Below are 20,623 nucleotides of genomic sequence, written 5' to 3' on the forward strand. Positions count from 1 at the left end.
GTGGGAAAGATTCCTAGTTAAAGCTGGGGAAAGAGGGGTGGGAAAGATTCCTAGTTAAAGCTGGGGAAAGAGGGGTGGGAAAGATTCCTAGTTAAAGCTGGGGAAAGAGGGGTGGGGAGGATTCCTAGTTAAAGCTGGGGAAAGAGGGGTGGGGATTATTCCTAGTTAAAGCTGGGGAAAGACGGTGGTATTTTTGTCAGTGACAAATGCACTGCTGCTTTTTCCAATTCAAATCTGTTGCAGGGAAAGAAAACACAGCCGTTTAGGCTGTGACACTATCCAAGTCACGCTTTTCCTTCTCCCTTTTCTGTCTGGGTTTAGTAGTTTCTTATAATTATAGCATATTTGAGCTATGTATGTCTTATTAATCAAGATATCTATGGATTATTTTGAGAGAAAAAATCCATGGTTTTATATAGAGGAAATGGTTTTTAGGGATATTTCTGTGTTTTGTGAGTAATGAACTGTAATGAAAATGTATGCTTTACATCGCACCCCCCCAAAAAATCATATTATACCAAGATATAGATACTACACGAATAAGGTCAGATTTTGTTACAATGTAGTATTTAATATTATATATATATATCATACAGGCTTCCAAACCAAGGGCTTCATCTTAATTAAGTTGTGTCAATGTTGTGTACTTTCACAGTATCTTATTTTATAGTATGAACATGTACTGCAATTTACATGTTTATACCTAATACCTACATTTGTATTCCTATTATGATTTTAGTTTTACAGATTGTGCTCTGTTATTGCTTTCACAAGAGGCTCATTTCCAACAAATATGCAGCAACACATTTACATTTTCACTGAATTTATGACGAAATGAAAGTAGAGACTATATTATTTCTAGCATGGAAATAGAAATCCTCCCATGGTGGTAAGAGTCACGCCCATAGATAGATAGTCACGCCCTGACCATAGAGAGCTTTTTATTCCTCTATTTTGGTTTGGTCAGGGTGTGATTTGGGTGGGCATTCTATGTCCTTTTTCTATGCTTTGTATTTCTTTGTTTTGGCCGGGTATGGTTCTCAATCAGGGACAGCTGTCTCTCATTGTCTCTGTTTGGGAACCATACTTAGGTAGTTTTTTCCCCACATGGGTTTTGTGGGTAGTTATTTTCTGTTTAGTGTTTGCACCTTTCAGAACTGTTTTGTGTTGTGCCATTTTGTCTGTGTTCAGTTTTAATAAATAATTATGAATACTGCGCTTTGGTCCGATCCTTCTACATACGACGAGAGTTACAGTAAGATTGAGCATTCCACAAAGACATTCTTTATTGCACAAATATTTGTTCTTTCTTATCACACATTTAAATATTGTTCAAAACAAATTGCATTGCGTAGACATTTTTATTTTATTTATTTCACCTTTATTTAACCAGGTAGGCAAGTTGAGAACAAGTTCTCATTTACAACTGAGCTGTAGTCACGCATGGTAAATGCAAAGTTGTGGAGTTCTCTCTTCCTTCACAGCGGTGTTACAGAATACCATAGCACAGCAGCCTATTGATCTACACTATATTCTTACAACTTAAAACTTATCCTATTCTTTAACATAGCAACTTATTGTTTTAGTTGTGTTGTGGCCCCTCACGATTTACTTACACCTCTATTTAAAAAAAAAATGTTTTTAACCTTTATTTAGCTAGGCAAGTCAGTTAAGAACAAATTCTTATTTACAATGACGGCGTAGGAACAGTGGGTTAACTGCCTTGTTCAGGGGCAGAACAACAGATTTTTACCTTGTCAGCTCGGGGATTTGATCTAGCAACCTATCTCATTAAAGTGAATGCATCTGGACAGGGGTGACTGGAAGCCAAAGTGCACCAAAGAACAGACCTGTGAGTGCACTGGAAGAGGCCAAAACCATGGCAACAGAGGTGAGAGGCACATTTGTAAATTGAAGTCCAAAACAAAGTGAAGGTCTTAGCGCTAGTAACAGCATGCTGCATGCCAACCACTAGACCTGGAGTGCTGATATGGCTCTCTCTCTCCTCTCTCTTCTCTCTCCACTCTCTCTCTCTACCCTCTCTCTCTCTCTCCACCCTCTCTCTCTCTCCACTCTCTCTCTCTCTCTCTCTACCCTCTCCCTCTCTTCCAGATAATGGTGCTGACAGACCCTGAGTTTGAGAGCAGTGTGCTCATCAGCTCAGATGAAAGAGCGAGCTATCCGAAATGCCGCCTTAGCTTCTACATCCTAATCCTTCTGTTCCATCCAACACAGGAGGACTGGGCTCTAGGCTACAGCCACGATCAGAAGGTGAGCTCCATGTCATTTTTTCACCACAGTTGGCTGTTTGATACAGTATGCTATAGATTTTGAACTGTGATACAGTCGGATAAAGCTCCAAGCTGTTGATGTTTTAACTTAATTCCATCCCGGTTCCAACGGCCCCGTATTGGTTTATTCAACATTCTTCTATACTCTTAATATGATTTATTTACCGTCTTGAAGTTTTGATTAGAATATTGATTATTGTTATCCATTTGATACTTTGGTCATTTAATTACCATGGCAATTAGTTAGATGCAATGAACACATTTGTGTTATAACGTGATTCCAACTACACAGTAGCTTTACTTGTAACTACTAGAGAACATTCTAATATTCATTAGAAGATGTCAGCACTATAGGCCTGCAAACCACATACAGCGACTCTGCAGTCCTATACACCTATGCTCGCATCTGTAAACTTCACTGTACAGTAGTATCATGTTGAGGAGAGCTCTGTACCCCCCACTCACACACAGGTCACATCCCATATAACCCCCTGTGAAGAAGACCTACCATTATGGCCAAATGAGTCTTACCTGGCGACCCAGATGGCTATCACATAGGGGAGTCTGGTTGAGGTCGAGGAGGGAGAAGACTGACACCTTGGGTTGCTAACTGACCCCAATATCAGTCATAACAATGAAACCTGGACAGATCCAGAGGTTGTAATTTGTTGCGCTTTCGGTCTGTGATGGCCTTCGTTGGAAAATGTGGACTATACAAGTTTGTAACAGAAGCTGTTGGACTGTTTGATGCACACTAAAGATGTTGGTGATATTTTGTTTGCATTTAAAAGGATGGGCCTTTGTGGACTTTGAACACTCTCAGAAGACATACCTTTGTGGACATGGAACACTCGCAGACAACATACCTTTGTGGACATGGAACACTCGCAGACAACATACCTTTGTGGACATGGAACACTCTCAGAAAACATACCTTTGTGGACATGGAACACTCTGACAACATACCTTTGTGGACATTAAACTCTCTCAGAAAACATACCTTTGTGGACATGGAACACTCTCAGACAACATACCTTTGTGGACATGGAACACTCGCAGACAACATACCTTTGTGGACATGGAACACTCGCAGACAACATACCTTTGTGGACATGGAACACTGTCAGACGAGATAAGTACAATGCTGATTAAATGATTCATTAAGCATTGATGCAACATGGAATCCAATGGTGATTAATAAATTAGATCATGCAGTATATTCCATTGGGAGTCCATACAAGTGCAACTTTAAAGCAGTCTGTTCTGTACTGATAACGTACTGTATATATTTTTCTATATTCAAACAGCAGTCTTTCAGGCTTTGTCAGATCACATTAATATTTGTCTTCAGTCTTTTTTGTATTCAATGCAGATCAATCTCTTTCCTCAATGTCTGGAGTAAACTGTTCTATTTTGAGTTCTAGAACTCTCTTGACTCTTATATCAGAATGTGTGCTCAGGGTAAAGACATGATTACTATTGATGTAGCTGTTCCTCTCTCTCTCTGAATAAGGGCGATACAATTAAGAGCATCTGTGACAAGTCTCAAAAAAGAATAAGAGTAGAAAGTGTGGATACAACTCAATATAATACAGAACTTTTTTTTCTTCTTGTTTGTCTGTGTTCATCTGGGTCTTTTAAACTGTTCAAGTCACCTAATTGACTTCCGTATTAAAATCAAATGAGATGTTATTTGTCACATGTGAGAAAATACAGCTGGTGTAAGACCTTACAGTAAAATGCTTACTTACAAGCAACAATGTAGTCAGTTTTAAAGAAAAAAAAGTTAATAAAAGAAGAAAAATGACGAATAATTAAAAAGCAACAATAAAATGACAGCAGCGAGGCAATATACAGGGGGTAATGGTACAGAGTCAAAGTGGCGGGGGCACAGATTAGTCAAGGTAATTGAGGTAATATGTACATGTAGTTAGAGGTAAAGTGACTATGCATAGATAATAAACAGAGAGTAGCAGCAGCTTATGCAAATAGTCCAGGTAGCCATTTGATTAGCTGTTCAGGAATCTTATCGCTTAGGGTTAGAAGCTGTTAAGAAGCCTTTTGGACATTGACTTGGTGCTCAGGTAGTGCTTGTCGTCCAGTAGCAGAGAGAACAGTCTATGGCTAGGGTGGCTGGACTCTGACAATTTTTAGGGCCTTCCTCTAACACCGCCTGGTATAGAGGTCCTGGATGGCAGGAAGCTTGGCCCCAGTGATGTACTGGGCCGTACGCATTACTCTCTGTAGTACCTTGCAGTCGGAGGCCGAGCAGTTGCCATACCAGGCGGTGATGCAGCCATGCTCTCGACAGTGCAGCTATATAATATTTTTAGGATCTGAGGACCCATAACAAAACTTTTCAGTCTCCTGAGGGAATATAGGAGTTGTCGAGCCCCCTTCACAACTGTCTTGGTGTGTTTGGACCATAATAGTTTGTTGGTATTGTGGACACCAAGGAACTTGAAGCTCTCAACCTGCTCCACTACAGCCCCATCGATGAGAATGGGCGCTTGCTCGGTCTTCCTTTTCCTGTAGACCACAATCATCTCTTTTGTCTTGATCACGCTGAGGGAGAGGTTGTTATCCTGGCACCTGTCATGACGTGGCCCTTGCTGGGTGTAGATCATGGCTTGCCCCTCTCTCACTCTCTCCTACACCCAGGTTAATGAATCCCTTTGTCTTTCCCACTCCTTTATCAGTCCACACCCCCTTTCCTTTGTATACCAAGCCGCCATATCGGTTTAGCCCACTAGGGGATCTTCCCTATCGTTGTTAGTAAACAATATCTACTGTTTGTTATGCATTTCTGTCATTATTTAATTAGTTAGTAAATACATTATTATGCCAATTGGTGCATGGATGATTCATAGTTTAGGCCGGGTTCGTGCAGATAACTAAGACTTCTACGACGTTTGAAATGTGACTGATGTAAGGTAAAGAATAATTCATTAATAGAAGACTAATTGATCAGATATTGTAATATCTGAAGAGTTATATTCAGAAAATTATAACTTTAATCTGAAGTTTCTGTGGTGCCCTGACTTCCTTGAAATTGAAATTTACATGATTAGTTTAATCACATAATAATAATTACAGTGTTATTTTATCAAATCAATTGTCTTCAGCTTCAATGATACTAAAGACACGACACACCATACTGCCAGGTCTCTGACCTCCTCCATATAGGCTGTCTCATCTTTGTCGTTGATCAGGCCTACCACTGTTGTGTCGTCGTGCTTGGTCGTTCTTGGCCATGCAGTCATCGGTGAACAGGGAGAATATGAGCATGCAACCCTGAGGGGCCCCAATGTTAAGGATCAGCATGCCTGATGTTTTGTTCCCTACTCTTACCACCTGGAAGTGGCCCATCAGGAAGTCCAGGATCCAGTTGCAGAGGGAGGTGTTTAGTCCTTAGCTTAGTGATGACATTTGAGGCCACTATGGTGTTGAACGCTGAGCTGTAATGAATAACAATGAATGAATAACATTCTCATGTAGGTGTTCCTTTTGTCCAGGTGAGAATGGGCAGTGTGGAGTGCAATAGAGATTGCATATCTGTTTGTTCGGTATGCAAATTGGAGTGGGTCTAGGGTGTCTGGGATAATGGCGTTGATGTGAGCCATGAACAGCCTTTCAAAACACTGCATGGCTACAGACGTTTTTTAATTTCACCTTTATTTAACCATGTAGGCAAGTTGAGAACAATTTCTCATTTACAACTGTGACCTGTCCAAGTGAGTGCTAAGGGTCAGTAGTTATTTAGGCAGGTTACCTTGGTGTTTTGGGGCACAGGGACTATGATGGTCTGCTTGAAACATGTTGGTATTACAGACTCAGTCAGAGACAGCTTGCCAGTTGGTCAGCGCAAGCTCGGAGTACACATCCTGGTAATCCATTTGGCCATGCGACCTTGTGAATGTTGACCTGTTTAACTTGTTATGGCTACAATCCCAATACCGGGATCGATATGACAACTACCAGTGAAAAAAGAGGGCGCCAAATTCAAACCACAAGTCTCATAATTACAATTCCTAAAACATACGTGTGTTTTATGTCATTTTCAAGGTAATCTTGTTGTTAATCCCACCAAAGTGTCCAATTTCAAATAGGCTTTTCAACGAAAGCACTACAAACGATTGTTAGGTCTCCACCAAACCACAATAAGCACAGCCATTTTCCACAGAAATACACCATTCACAAAAACCAGAAATAAAGATAAAATTAATCACTAACCTTGAATTGTCTTCATCAGATGACACTCATAGGACTTCATGTTACACAATACATGCATGTTTTGTTTGATAAAGGTCATATATATAAAGAAATGAGTTTACATTGGTTATTTAGATTCACTAGTTCTAAAAACATCAAGTGATTTTGCATAGCCACATCGCTTCAACAGAAATATTAATCATAAATGTAGATGATAATACAAGTTATAGACATGGAATTATAGATGTACCTCTCCTTAATGCAACCGCTATGTCAGATTTCAAAAAAAGTTTACGGAAAAAGCAACACATGCAATAATCTGAGAAGGCGCTCAGAACAGAAGCCAAATTAGCCGCCATGTTGGAGTCAACAGAAACCAGAGAATACATGATAAATGTTTCCTTACCTTTGATGAACTTCATCAGAATGCAGTCCTAGGAATCCCAGGTCCACAATAAATGCTTGATTTGTTCGAAAATGTCCGTTATTTATGTCCAATTAGCTACTTTGGTTAGCGCGTTTGGTATACAATTCCAAAGTCACAAAGCACGTCCACTATAACGTGACGAAGTTCCATAACAGTCAGTAGAAACATGTCAAACGATGTACTGAATCAATCTTTAGAATCTTGTTTACATATATCTTGAATAACGTTCCAACCGGAGAATTAGAATGACTTCAAATGAGCAGTGGAACGCAGGTCCTTCCCTTGTGAACGCGCCTGGTGAATGCATGGTCAACTCGTGGCAGTGGCGACTATTTCCTGTGTCATTCGACCCCCCTTCACATTAGTCATCAGACAAAGTTCTATTGACTGCTGACATCTAGTGGAAGGCGTAGGAAGTGAACTCATCCATAGCTCGCTGTAATTTCATTGAGAGCTTGGTTGAAGACCTGCCAATAAACATTTCTCTCAAACAACTCAAATGATTCTCTCAGAATCTTCTCCATACAGGAACATCTCAGATTTAGAGTCAAAATAATTCACTGTCTGAATCATCTTGTAGTAATTCACTGTCACTATCTCGATCAATTTCTTCAATAATATCGTGAAGATCTGTATATTTTGTCTTTGATTTTAATGTTTTACTCGCCATAATTCTTCTCTGAAAATTCTCTCAAAACAGAAATGTGGCGCGTAGCCAGCGTGGCTGCTTCTAGTAGAATTTTCAATGGCGAATGATTGTGTCTTTACGCTCAAGTTTCCCACAAAGGCTAGCCTTCCTGGATAGAACCATTACATGTTGTCGTTTACCTCAGCTCATTGGCTATCTGTCAAGCTAGATTTCAAGTCAATCAGTGGTAATTGGTCCGAAATACAGTCAATCAATGAAGAACTGGTCATATCATTGGTGCGCAATGAGGTCATAGTTTGGTGTGTTCAAATCAGTTCCTTTCAGTCAATATGTCCCGGGAAAAGAATCATGAAGTTCATCAAACCATCAAACTTAACATGACTCGATAAACGTCCGTTTTGAGTGAGTAATTAAATTGAATGTTACATCCAAAGTTGAAGGACACTGAATTTATGACGCAAGCCGTTTACAAAATGTTTTGTGTTAGGCTATAAAAATGGATTATATCGAACAAAGACAATTTGTTTCGTCAACCTTTAGTATGATGAATTTTATTGCCATTTCTAACTTGTGACTAATTTACTTGGCTGGTAACTGTTCGTAATGTTTTGTCTACTGATCGATAGTCGCATGGTTTGCTTTCCCAAACAAGAGGTTTTGCTTTCATTTGCTGTATTGCACTTCTGATTTGATTAAAGTTAAATAAAAATTTGCAATTCTGCTAGCGGAACACATTTCCTAGTCAGGTTAAAGGTCTGACTGACATTGGCTAAGGAGAGCGTGATCACATAGTTGTCCAGAACAGCTGATGCGCTCATGAATGCCTCAGTGTTGCTTGCCTCGAAGTGAGCATAGCCATTTAGCTCGTCTGGTAGGCTCATGTCACTGAGTAGCTCCCAGCTGTGCTTCCCTTTGTAGTCCGTAATGGTTTGCAAGCACTGCCACATCCGACGAGCGTCAGAGCCGGTGTTGTACAATTCAGTCTTAGTCCTGCATTGATGCTTTGCCTGTTTAATGGTTCACCAAAGGGCATAGTGGGAATTCTTATAAGCGTCCGGGTTAGTCCCACTCTTTGAAAGCGGCAGGTCTACCCTTTAGCTCAGTGTGGATGTTGCCTTTAAACCATGGCTTCTGGTTGGGGTATGTACGTACAGTCACTGTGGGGACGACGTCATCGATGCACTTATTGATAAAGCCAGTGATTTATGTGGAGCACTCCTCAATTCCATCGGAAGAATCCCGGAACATTTTCCAGTCTGTGCTAGAAAAACATTCCTGTAGCTTAGCATCTGCGTCATCTGACCACTTCCAAACTGAGCAAGTCACTGGTACTTCCTGCTTTAGTTTTTTTGCTTGTAAGCAGGAATCAGGAGGATAGAGTTATGGTAAGATTTGTCAAATATCTAATGAACACGAGGGGAGAGAGAGCTGGTTTCAAGCGCAGGGCGCATTAGGTGTTTGTTAAAAAGGAACACAGGAGGAGGCAGGTAGCTGGGTCCAGGGGCTGGCAGAAGGTCATACACAGGGGGTCCAAAGGCAACAGTACAGGCAGGGAAAAGGCTAGTAACGTAGTCCGGGAGTTCAGGCAATAACTAGATAACAGGAAGTCCAGTAGGCTAAAGTACAGGCAGGGAAAGGCAAAAATGTGTCGTTAGTGAGGCAGGCATAAACTATTGTACACGGGAGGAGTAAATCAATGGGACACCCAATGTTCTGAAAGACGTGTGTCACAAAACAAACAATACCTCACAGCGATGGGGGGTGCAAAGAACTGAACTAAATACTGTGTGATAATGACATACAGGTGTGTGAACAGGTGATCAGAATTCAGGTGATTGGGATCTGGAGAGTGAGCTGCGTTCAGGGCATCTAGGTGTTTGAGAGTGTGAGCTGGAAAGTGGGCTGGAAATTGAGCTGCAAGTCTCAAGGGAGATGTGAAGATGAACCTTTTAAAAAACACAAGTCTCCTCGACTCGTTTTCCATTCTTAACATATTGCATCTCGGCTCACACACCACGTTGGACCTGCGAGACAAGGCTTTGGGTCCCTAATGGATTGTGTAAAATATATGTTCATCAAAACGTTAACTTGGTGGGACCGTTGAGTTCAAGTATTGAGTTCACACTGCAGTTACTGTGGTCACTTGGGGATATGTGGTTTTGATTTTGGTTTCATGATGTAGTTAGAAGTGTTTATGAGAGCAGACAATTCACCTAAGCTGCTAGTGTAGATAAAATGACATTATCACAGAAAAACAATGAACATTGATTGTACAAAAAGATCCAGTTTATGTCCATGTATCTATTGCCAATCTATGACGAAGCCTAACAATATCTATCCTGTTTAAGTTCAACCTTATTTCCCTCAGCACCAGTCTCTGTGTTTAATACCCTTATTCAGGTTTCTGGTGTTGTAATCAATTGGTTTTGGGTATGTCAAGAGGAGAACCCCAGGTGTCTGACATAACTTTGTTTTCCCCAAATAATGTTCCTGTCAGCCCCCTGTAGTCTCCCACTCAGACGCACAATGTCAGATGAAGAACGTCAGTCTACCGCATTCTGTACAACAACCAAATCAGATAGTTGACATGTTGGAGATGCATTTATTCACACTTCCTTTCAACCTTTGAAAAAAGTGAGCAAAAACGTTTCACTTCGGATGTATCAACAGAAACAAGTCACATTTCTTCACACAGTCAAACAAGCTCACAGTTTCCAGCAAGTGTAATTAAATATATCAAAACCAATGCGTTTGGAGTCAATCACCTGCATACACAATTTGCAGCCTGGTCACCCAGCACCACAATTACATTGCAGGCAACCCTACACACCGCCTAAGCCCCATTTGGGTTATTTGTAATTCCTTCCACTGGGGGAAATAATCTGTATTGCCAGACAGCGCCGCTAGAATAAAGCATCAGTGTATCTCAGGTTTATTTGTGACTTCTCCAGTCTCTTACTCACTTGCCCTACATAGCGTATGTTTGATTTGATTGGCCCCTTTTCTGCGTTAGGTTTGTTGCCTGTTGCAGATAGCAGGATTAGTGTCATTAGACAAGTGTGGGAATGATGGCTCAGAGCCCAATAGATTAAAATACAATAGACTATAACTAAATGGTGTTGCGGAGGGGGGTATTCCTGGTGAGGATAAAGCTGGAGAAGGTGTTGTGGAGGAGGGTCTTCCTGGTGAGGTTAAAGCTGGAGAATGTATCTTCTAGGGATGCCGACGCACACCCACCCACACACACACACACACACAAGACAAACACACACACACACCTGTTCGAAAACATACAGAGCTAAAGCACAGGCCTGGTATGCATGCATACACACAAACACAAAACTTAAACTAGACTCAACTAGAAAGCACAGGCCTGGTGGAACTAAAACTCAATAGGATGCATGGCGATGCAGATTTGGCATTTACTGGCACAACAAAGAGAGAACAGAGGACTGAAATCAAAGGGAAATTATGGATACAGTGAGGAGAGACGGAGAGCACAATCAGGGGGGAGCTACAATAGTAATGGATATTAATTGTCACAACAGCAGATGGATGGAGGTGTGCTGTTAAATAGAGTGTGGAGTGAGCAGCCAATGTGCCAACAACAAGGAAACAGATTGTAGCGTGTGTAAGAAATGCAACTTTCTGTCGTTGTTAGGCCTCTCTTACCATACAACTGTGTTCCTTTGGTGATATGGTGGAGGTGTGACATCCTTTTGGTTTTTCATCATGTCCCGGCCTTTTTATTTTTTATTTATTTTTATTTGTATTTAACTAGTCAAGTCAGTTAAGAAAAAATATTTTGTTACAAAGACGGTCAAACCCGGACGATGCTGGGCCAATTGTGTTCCACCCTATGGGACTCTCAATGATAGTCTGTTGTGATACTGGAGACTGAGATGGCTATTGCAAAATGTTGATTTTTGTGGTCAATTAACAATTTATTTGTGATTTTATTGTGTACTTGGGGTTATTGTCTTGCTGGAAAATCCACTTGTGGCCCGGTTTCAGCCTCCTGGCAGAGGCAACCATGCTTTTGACAAAAAGTTCCTGGTACTGGGTAAAGTTCATTATGCGTTGACCATTAACAAGGACCCTAGGACCAGTGGATGCCAAATATCCCCATAACATCAACGATCCACCACCATATTTTACAGTCAGTATGTGGTTCTTCTCTTCATATGCATATTTCTTTAGACACCAAACCCACTACTTGTGTACGTGGCCAAAGAGCTTTATTTTCATGTCAACCAACAAATGTAAATGCCTAGAGATGGCTAAATGGCATTGGCACCTGAATTGGAACCTGTGCTATGGTCATGAAAATAGATCTCTTTGGCCATGCACCAAATCATTTCCTTATTTTTTTTAATAGCTCAGTATTTTTATTATTTATTTTATAGTCTTTTTTGCTCATCTTCGTCAAATATGTTGTACCTGACTGTATGTATGACATCCTTTTGTCTTTTTAGGATGGGCAGCTTCTGTATTGCATTCCAAGCCCCAGTTGCAAGGCTACGTCAGGCTACCTTCTCACAGATACTGGGTTATTGGGCATTGGGTTGTCTTATGAGTAGCCCTCCTTGCTGTTGGTGAAGACCACACGTCCACAGGGTGTATTTAGAACTCCTATCCACTCACCTGAAGGCTTTGATGTTTCAGAGGCGTCATAAACTTTATGTGGAGGAGCTGTCAGTTTATTGGTATTTGTCTGTCAAGTCATATGAGTGGTGTACAGTGTGTATGCAGGGGAGGTGAGTGTGTGTGTCTGTGTGTTTGTTTGTTTCACTTCTCCCACTCCCTCTCTTGTTTCTCCCTGTCCCTGCCTTTTGAATCCCCCTCCTCTCCTCCGCCGCAGACAGAAGTCAGAGTGTGTATCTCAGTATCTGTACTTTACTTTTCTATTTTTGACAGCCGTTACTTTTACTATAGTATGATAATTGGGTACTTTGTCCACACCCCCACATATTCCCCTAAAGATCAAAACTTGCCCAGGAGCTCAAAAAATCATAAACAGTTGTGAAACTAAGTGTCTCGTCCTTATGCGGTTTCCACCTATCCACTCTCAGAGAAAATCTACCAAATGTCCTGAAGAGTAGTGGCACAATCTCGTTTTTCAAAAGAAAATATCACTAATTACGTCCTCGTGGCATTTTTGTTGTCTTTGGCATAATGTGTTAAGTTGAATTACTCTACCGCTTGACAAATGCTAATAGGTGACTGAAGTTGACAGAGACCTTTTTCAGTTGTGGTATAATGCTGTTGCTGTTAGTTCATTCACTATGTGTTAGGAAGTCCCATTGGAGTTCCATGGCAGGATGGTTGAAAACGTTAACCACTGCATGTGCATTCATAACATGTCTGTAGGGGTTTTAACATGTTCATCGTGCCACCACGGAGACATAAACCAATATGTCTATATATAAAAAGATGTAGTCCCAAGCTTATTGTAAAGCTGAACTCCCCATGAGGTGAAACAGTGCCACTGTTCCTCCCAGCACATGTGTTATTGCTTTTGTTTAGTTGAAGTAACTGAGGAGAGGAACATCCAGCATCGCAGTAAAAATAAATCACAGTACATACTCTGCTGTTCTATTGTGCTTGCAATGACATCAGAGAAAAACAAAACAGTATTCATTGTTTGAAGTAACTTCTTTGTTCTTGTAATATTGCAAATGGAAATGGCAGTTTCACTGAGTATTCCAGCTTTAAATACAAATCTATTGTTTAGTAGTAATCTGCCGTACAAAATACAATATAGCAACATCACCCTTTTAATTTGGCATATTCCATGTACTCGTATGTTTAGTATTGTATTGAGTATGACACAAACATTGTAGATCATGTTGCCAATATGTCACAGTCCAGCCTACTTCGTAGTATACTAGTTTGCGTGATGCAGGTCATTGTGGGAAGGAAATATCCTCTGAAAAACAACAGGATACAATATGTTGTTCAACTGTGCCGTACACTTACTTAGAGAGCAAGGTGACATGGAAGTATAAGAATAGTGATTTTAAGAAACAGCAGGGAGCATTTTGGATGGGGAGCAAATTAAAGTAATGGGGGCTGAATAATGAAAGAGGGAACAGCCTGAAATGTACCTTGTACCTTTTCTCTCATCCTGAGTAGAGTGATAGATTGACCCTTATCCTCCCTTCCCCCCTCCTATCATCCTCTCTAAGTTATTCAGATAAAGTCATGAACAGGAGTTGAGTGCGGCCCAGAGCAAACCATACACTTCAAGGGCATGTGAAAATGTCAGAGGGAGAAGCCAAACTATCCTGGTTTCACAGGGATCATACTGAACAGGTGCGGCCCACATCTGGATAAACCCGCGTCAGTCTGTCAGGGTCTTAGGATTTGAAGGTATTATCCGTCTGGATGAGAGAGGCAGGCTGGGAAATGAGAAAATATCACTCTGACTGTCGAGAAAAATGGGCACATAACTTTAGTGGCAGAACTAAGTTGTGTTGCGAGGAGGCTCAGGGAGAGGTAAAGTGTTGCTACTCGCTAATGTGTTATATCATAAAAATCACATATATGGTTGTTCTCTTGACACTTTCTACCTCATTAACCTTGTCGATTAGGCTTCTCCAACATTTGTCACTTGCCATTGTTTTTGCTTTTCAAAACACACAGGCCACAAATAAATATTTGTCCGAATGTTGGCTGTTGGCACTTAGCTTGCCAGCAGAATGACACAAATCAGGAAATGGTAGGAAACAGCATCTTTGAACAAGCCACACAGTCCCTCCAGTCCTTCTATATGGAAACATTGCTTGTCTTAATCCGCCCTAAGGATGCAAATGTATGCCGTAAATTATTTTCTTCACAGAATCGTATCATTGCTGAACGTTAGCCCAAATGCAACGGGGGACATCCGTTTGTTAAGGGAATTTTTTATCAATGATGACTAAATATGTATACATTTCAATCAGGACTGACTAGTCCAAATGCTATTATAAACTGTACATATATGAATTTTCTCTCTTGCTCCCATTCCCAATTGTATATAATATAGTCAGGAGTTTAGTAACAATGACGGTCTGTTCCTTTGTACAAATGAATGAACTATCTCCAGACTGTCTAGAATGCTGATTTATACTGACTGACCTTGGCTTCAGGCGAGGAGGGAAGGCTCGAGAACTATAGGGCCTCTCTACCGGTGTCATGAAAGAGATAGAACATTTAGAAAACGCTGACGTCATTTTCAGTTTATAACCTGTGGAAAAATGTGTATGTACCAGTACTCTCTTGAATTAAACGCTGTTACCTGACTTTTAAGACCGGGGCTGTGTCCATTCTTATAACAATATTGGGTCTTACAATCCCTTTAAAATGCATTGACAGAGTAATGAATTCTGATTGGGAAATAATAGAGAGGAATTTAGAATTCCTCCAACACCGTCTCAATAAAGTATGCAGAGCGAGAACATAATAGGAAAAAATACATTCTCAAGATTTTAGGTTTTTCTGTCTTCTTTTGTATTAAATTTACTTTACAAAAATGAATTAGCATTTCCAATTCTGTGGTAATAATAGTAATATGTGGGATATTGCCTTTCTGTGGATGGGTTTCAGCTCTTGTCGTTGGAGTCTCCTTCAGATAACCTGGTTTAAATCAATCCTTGTCTAGTAGGAGTCAGTGAATTTATAAATCCCAGAGTGCTTTCGCTTACAGGATCTCTTGTCATTGTAATCCGTGGCTGACACCTTTCTGCTGCTCAATACTGATTCTTCATTCTAAAACCTCCCGCTTCTGACATCAACAATTCTTAAATAGATGTACTGTAATACAGAGGGAGAGAGAGAGCAGTAAACCATTTTTCTTATTTAAGAGCCTGTGTTGTGTAGGCAGAAGCAGCATCTGCCCCTTATGTGTGTTCCCAGACCTGTAGCCAGGAAGTAAAAGTTTAGTATCCAACTGTGGTTGTATTGTATTATGTGGTGCAGACTCTGCAATGGAACACACTGTATGACAAAATGGCTTCCTTACGTCAGCAGTTTCACTCCTCCGCATAAACTGATACTCGAAGGGGATGTTCATCTTGAGTCAAAATGGCCTCCCCAGTTTCCACCACTGCAGTGCATAGGCCCACTTTGTCATGATGCGACCAGCAAGGTGCTGTGGAGTCAGACCCCGAATTGGTTCCTCCACATTAAAAACAGACTCCTGTCCATTAATTTACAAACAGTATGTGCAGATCTAATCCAAAATGGCCTCAACCACCACCGCAGTGCTTCCCCTCCCCCACCCATCTTTGATCTGGATGCGACCCTGCAAGGTGTTACTGAGCCAGAGCCAAAATGGCTGCTCCTTCTCACCCTCCACTGAGGTGCATTTCTCAACTCAAGGTCGGCTCCCCTTGCAGTTCACTGGACCCAGCAGGTCTTCTCAGGATACCTTTAACAGACTTTAATTTGAAACACACTGTCATGACAATGCAGACCTCCATATTGCCTTTCACAATGGACTAATAACTGCCCATATTGCCTTTAGCAGTGAACTAATAGTGTCATTGTCTCTGCATTTACCTCATAGCACTTCACAGAGCATTCCTAATTGGATAACAATGCAGACATACCAAGACTAAGTACTTACTTAGGTATTATTAATTTGCCGTGTGAATCACTACGTTTTTTCACAGTCTAGACATGTAGAAGCAATATACTTACACATCCACACACATTATTCCACCATAACATGAACCTTTTTAAAAATGTCTTTACACACCACTAAACTACACCTATAAAAGGTGGCGGGGTCTAGAAAGAGGTTGTTGTTGACGAGTTTGCAGAGCGTATCCAACCGAGCGGAATAGATGACTGAGCTCAGCAGCCACCACTCCTCCCCACCAGAGATTACACATTTGGTGACATTGTGAACCAAAGCAGTTGCAGCTCCGTTTGAACGGCTGCTATCATTTGTAATTTAACTGTGGTAGTGCAGATGTGTGCCCCATTAAGATCCATTGAGGGACGGTGGTGGGTAATACGTCACTGCAATGCGAGAGGGAATTGGTATTGGTTTATAGGAAAGTGGGCTCCATTAGCGTGTGAAGTTCATCTCCTGAGATAATTGTTTTATTTGGCGAGGACATACTACTAACAACATGAGATTTTCTCCTTACATGTTTAGCGTTACGGTATGCTATATGAGAATACATGCTGTTGCCAGTACAGTGTATTTCATGCATATTTTTCAAACTCTGAAGATTGTTACCTTCTCGATTTATAGTTGTGTGAGGATGTAATGCTGTGTTGTAATATGTATTACAGGTCTATTAATCTATAAGTGTCACGGACGTCATAAGAAGCGGACCAAGGTGCAGCGTGGTGAGCATACATATTCCTTTTTGTTAGAATGTCGCCAACAGAACGACCGTGAAGCTTAACAGGGCTATGGTGCCTCTAACAAAGTTAACTACCACAAAACCAATAGGGAGAAATGCGGCCTAAGTATGATTCCCAATCAGAGACAACGATAGACAGCTGGCCCTGATTGAGAACCATACCCGGCCAAACACAAAGCAATAGAAAACAAAGAACATCAGAACATAGAATCACACCCTGACCAAACCAAAAAAGAGACAAGAGTCAGGGCGTGACAATAAGACTGGAATTTAAACATATTCTTACTGCAGTGACAGCATGGCACCTAGCAAATGTGATGGACATCCATACAGTATCATCAGGTCTAATTCCATTTCAAGTATTTGTTCATCAATTTCAAACACAACTGTTAAATTAACTACATCAAACTCTGGAGTTCATTACAGAGTATCAGCTCTACTGTACAGTATATGGACATAGTTTACATCCCAAATGGCACCCTATTCCCTATGGGGCTCTGGTCAAAAGTAGTGCACTATATAGGCAATAGGGTGCCATTTGGGACTGAACACACTCTTATTTCAGTAGTAGAGACCTCTTATTCCCCAACACCCAGGCAGTTCAAACAATCCAGATGGTTTATTTGCATACACTTTCACATACTCTCCCCATAGGATCGTCTCCAGCACCGCCACGTTGCATTTTCTTGGCTTCATAAAATTGTCCTTTCACCTCCTCTTCCGCTCTAGTCAGATCCAAGGCACTGTCAACCGGTGCGGTTTGATTTGGAGTACTGTACATAAATGCTTAAGGAATTCCTAGGAGGCTTAATTAGGTGTTGTAAAGGTGACATAGTAATTGTTCGGGACACTGGGGCTAAAATACGCCATTATCATTTCCATAACTACACATGTCCTTTTTTCCGTTGGGATGAGACTCTGCCATTATGTCTTAGGGTGCTATTGGGGTGATAAAGGACCAATCCAGTCAAAAAAGTGATTTATCTATCCACGCTATTGAATATTACTGTGAAATTGTGAGAATTATGATAATGGCATTTAATTTAGGAGCTGTTTCAATAGACTTCCTGAAACTTCAGCCTGTTGTGGTGGGATGGAGTTTTGGCCTTCCTTGTAAAATTGGGTTAGACCTTTAATGAATGAGGATGTTTTGATGGCAAAAGAGATGTCAGTTGTGATATCTAGCGTCCAGGGTTCAGATGAAAGAAGGCAGTAGGATAATTAGAACCCCAGATAACCTTTCTGTGACTGCAGTCTTGTTTTGCCTACATATCTTTGACCACAGGGGAAAGAACATTAGTGAAAAAAATATTGAAGTTGAATAACTCTGAATGAAACCCAGAAACAACTGAAGTATGTAGCCTGAAGTGCAGCACCAACAAACTTAACAATCTCTGATACTATTGTCTTGAAATCCCATTTTAGTTCCTTTTGTAATTGATCTGCTACTGTATGAAGCTAATCAAATAAGTAGAGTTGATTGTTGACCTGTAGCATACAGTATGTGCCCGACCGGATCGATTAGGTTTAATGTAGCAACATTTGAACTTATGTTTTTTACATTGGATAAAAGTAGAGACTCAGAGTTAGAAAATGATATGTCATACACTACAGTTGAGGAACAATGGGAAAGTAATTTGCTTTGAAAGTTGATAAACTTGTAACTTCACTTTTGAGAAAATGGCCCTTGAATGTTTTGGTACATACTGGAGAGCTCTTCTTTGTCTACACCCATCCAGCATTGTTCACAACCTTTTATGCTTTAGCCCCAACCATCTCTTTAATCATTCACATGTGAGTATCAGACCTCAGGATAAGACCCAGATGCAGACAGTTCGAAATAACAAAAGTTTATTTACAAAACAGGGGGCAGGTCAAGGTCAAGGGCAGGCAGAAGTCAGTAATCCAGGGCAGTGTCAAGAGATATAATCCGGCAAGCAAGCTCAGGGTCAGGGCAGGCAGAATGATCAAAAACTGGGAGAACTAAAAAACAGGAACTACCGAGAAACAGGACTACAGGGAAAAATGCTGGTAGGCTTGACGAGACAAGACAAACTGGTGTCATGAGTGTCCTGATCAGGTCAGGTTACAGGAGACCACAACCCTACAGATTATCTATCAACCCCAACAGAGGAGGAGAGACCTAGGGGTCTGAAGATGTGGTGGTTTTATGACCCCTCACGCCCCTGGTAAATCGCAGGCCACAGACAAATTCCTTTGTCCTGTTACTATGGAGAACCAGCCTAAGAACATTAAACATGAAATAAAGGGACTTTGGAACAATGATTTTGGTCAACCACACTGGTGGTCATGACGATAGGTGGAATATGAAAATGTATGTCATTTTTGTTTTGTTATTAAAGGTTAATAGATTATGTTATTATGAAAACATTGTAACGTGAAGAGTTTTCCTAGTAGATGTTTGATGTTTATACATTGTACGTTGTATGGAAAATATCCAAATCAAAGAGAATGTTTTGGGGAAGATGAAATGTTAAGTTAGTTGTCTAAAATTGGATTTGAATAAAATCTAGACCTTGCCTCATTAACCTCTCTAGGGTAGGGGGCAGCATTTGGAATTTTGGATGAAAAGCATGCCCAAATTTAACGGCCTGCTACTCGGGGCCAGAAGATATGATATGCATATAACTGGTAGAATTGGATAGAAAACACTCTAAAGTTTCCAAAATAGTGTCTGTGAGTATAACAGAACTGATTTAGCAGGCGAAAACCTGAGAAATCAATTTAGGAAGTAGTTATTTTTGTTGGTTTTGTAGTTTTCTATTCAATGCCATTACAGTATCCATTGACTTAGGACTCCATTTGCAGTTTCTATGCCTTCCACTAGATTTCAACAGTCTTTAGAAATCGTTTCAGGCTTGTATTCTTATAAATGAGGGAGTAAGACCAGTCTGAACGAGAGGACCCTAACGTGACTCAGAGTTTTTTCAGGCGCATGTGCATTTCTTGTTTACCTTTTATATTGACAACGTTATTGTCCGGTTGAAATATTATAGATCATTTATGCTAAAAAATAACCGAGGATTGAATATAAACATCGTTTGACATGTTTTCTATGAACTTTACGGCTACAATTTGGATTTTTTTGTCTAATTGTTTTGACTGCGTTTGAGCCTGTGGATAAATGAAGAAAACGGCGCTAACAAAACAGAGGTTTTTGGATATAAAGAGACTTCATCGAACAAAAGGAACATTTATTGTGTAAATGAATGTCTTCTGATTAAAACTTCTTGTGACTATCAAACCCGTATCCGGGAGCGTAATCATAGCCTCAAGTCCATTACCAGAACGCAACGTTAACTATTCATGAAAATCGCAATTGAAATGAAAGAAATATATTCAAGCACAAGCTTAGCCTTTTGATAAATCCTCTTGGAACTACCGCTCCCGGATCCGGGAGAATTGTCATCAACTGACACTAATTCGCATAACGCAACAGACAAAAAATATTACTAGAAAATATTCATATTCATGAAATCACAAGTGAAATATATTGAAACACAGCTTAGCCTTTTGTTAATCACCCTGTCATCTCAGATTTTGAAATTATGCTTTACAGCCAAAGCAAGACAAGCATTTGTGTAAGTTTATCGATAGCCTAGCCTAGCATAGCTTTATGCCTAGCTAGCAGTAGGCAGCTTGGTTACGAAAATCAGAAAAGCAA

General features: G+C 40.6%; 1 pseudogene; it reads left to right on the top strand.

The window, feature by feature from the left end:
- The first annotated feature begins 135 nt into the window (after positions 1-135).
- The window catches only part of LOC110487300, a 330,040-nt pseudogene continuing 309,552 nt past the window's right edge, over positions 136-20,623 (top strand).

The sequence above is a fragment of the Oncorhynchus mykiss genome, chromosome 13 (genome assembly GCF_013265735.2).
Source record: "Oncorhynchus mykiss isolate Arlee chromosome 13, USDA_OmykA_1.1, whole genome shotgun sequence".
Classification (NCBI taxonomy): Eukaryota; Metazoa; Chordata; class Actinopteri; order Salmoniformes; family Salmonidae; genus Oncorhynchus; species Oncorhynchus mykiss.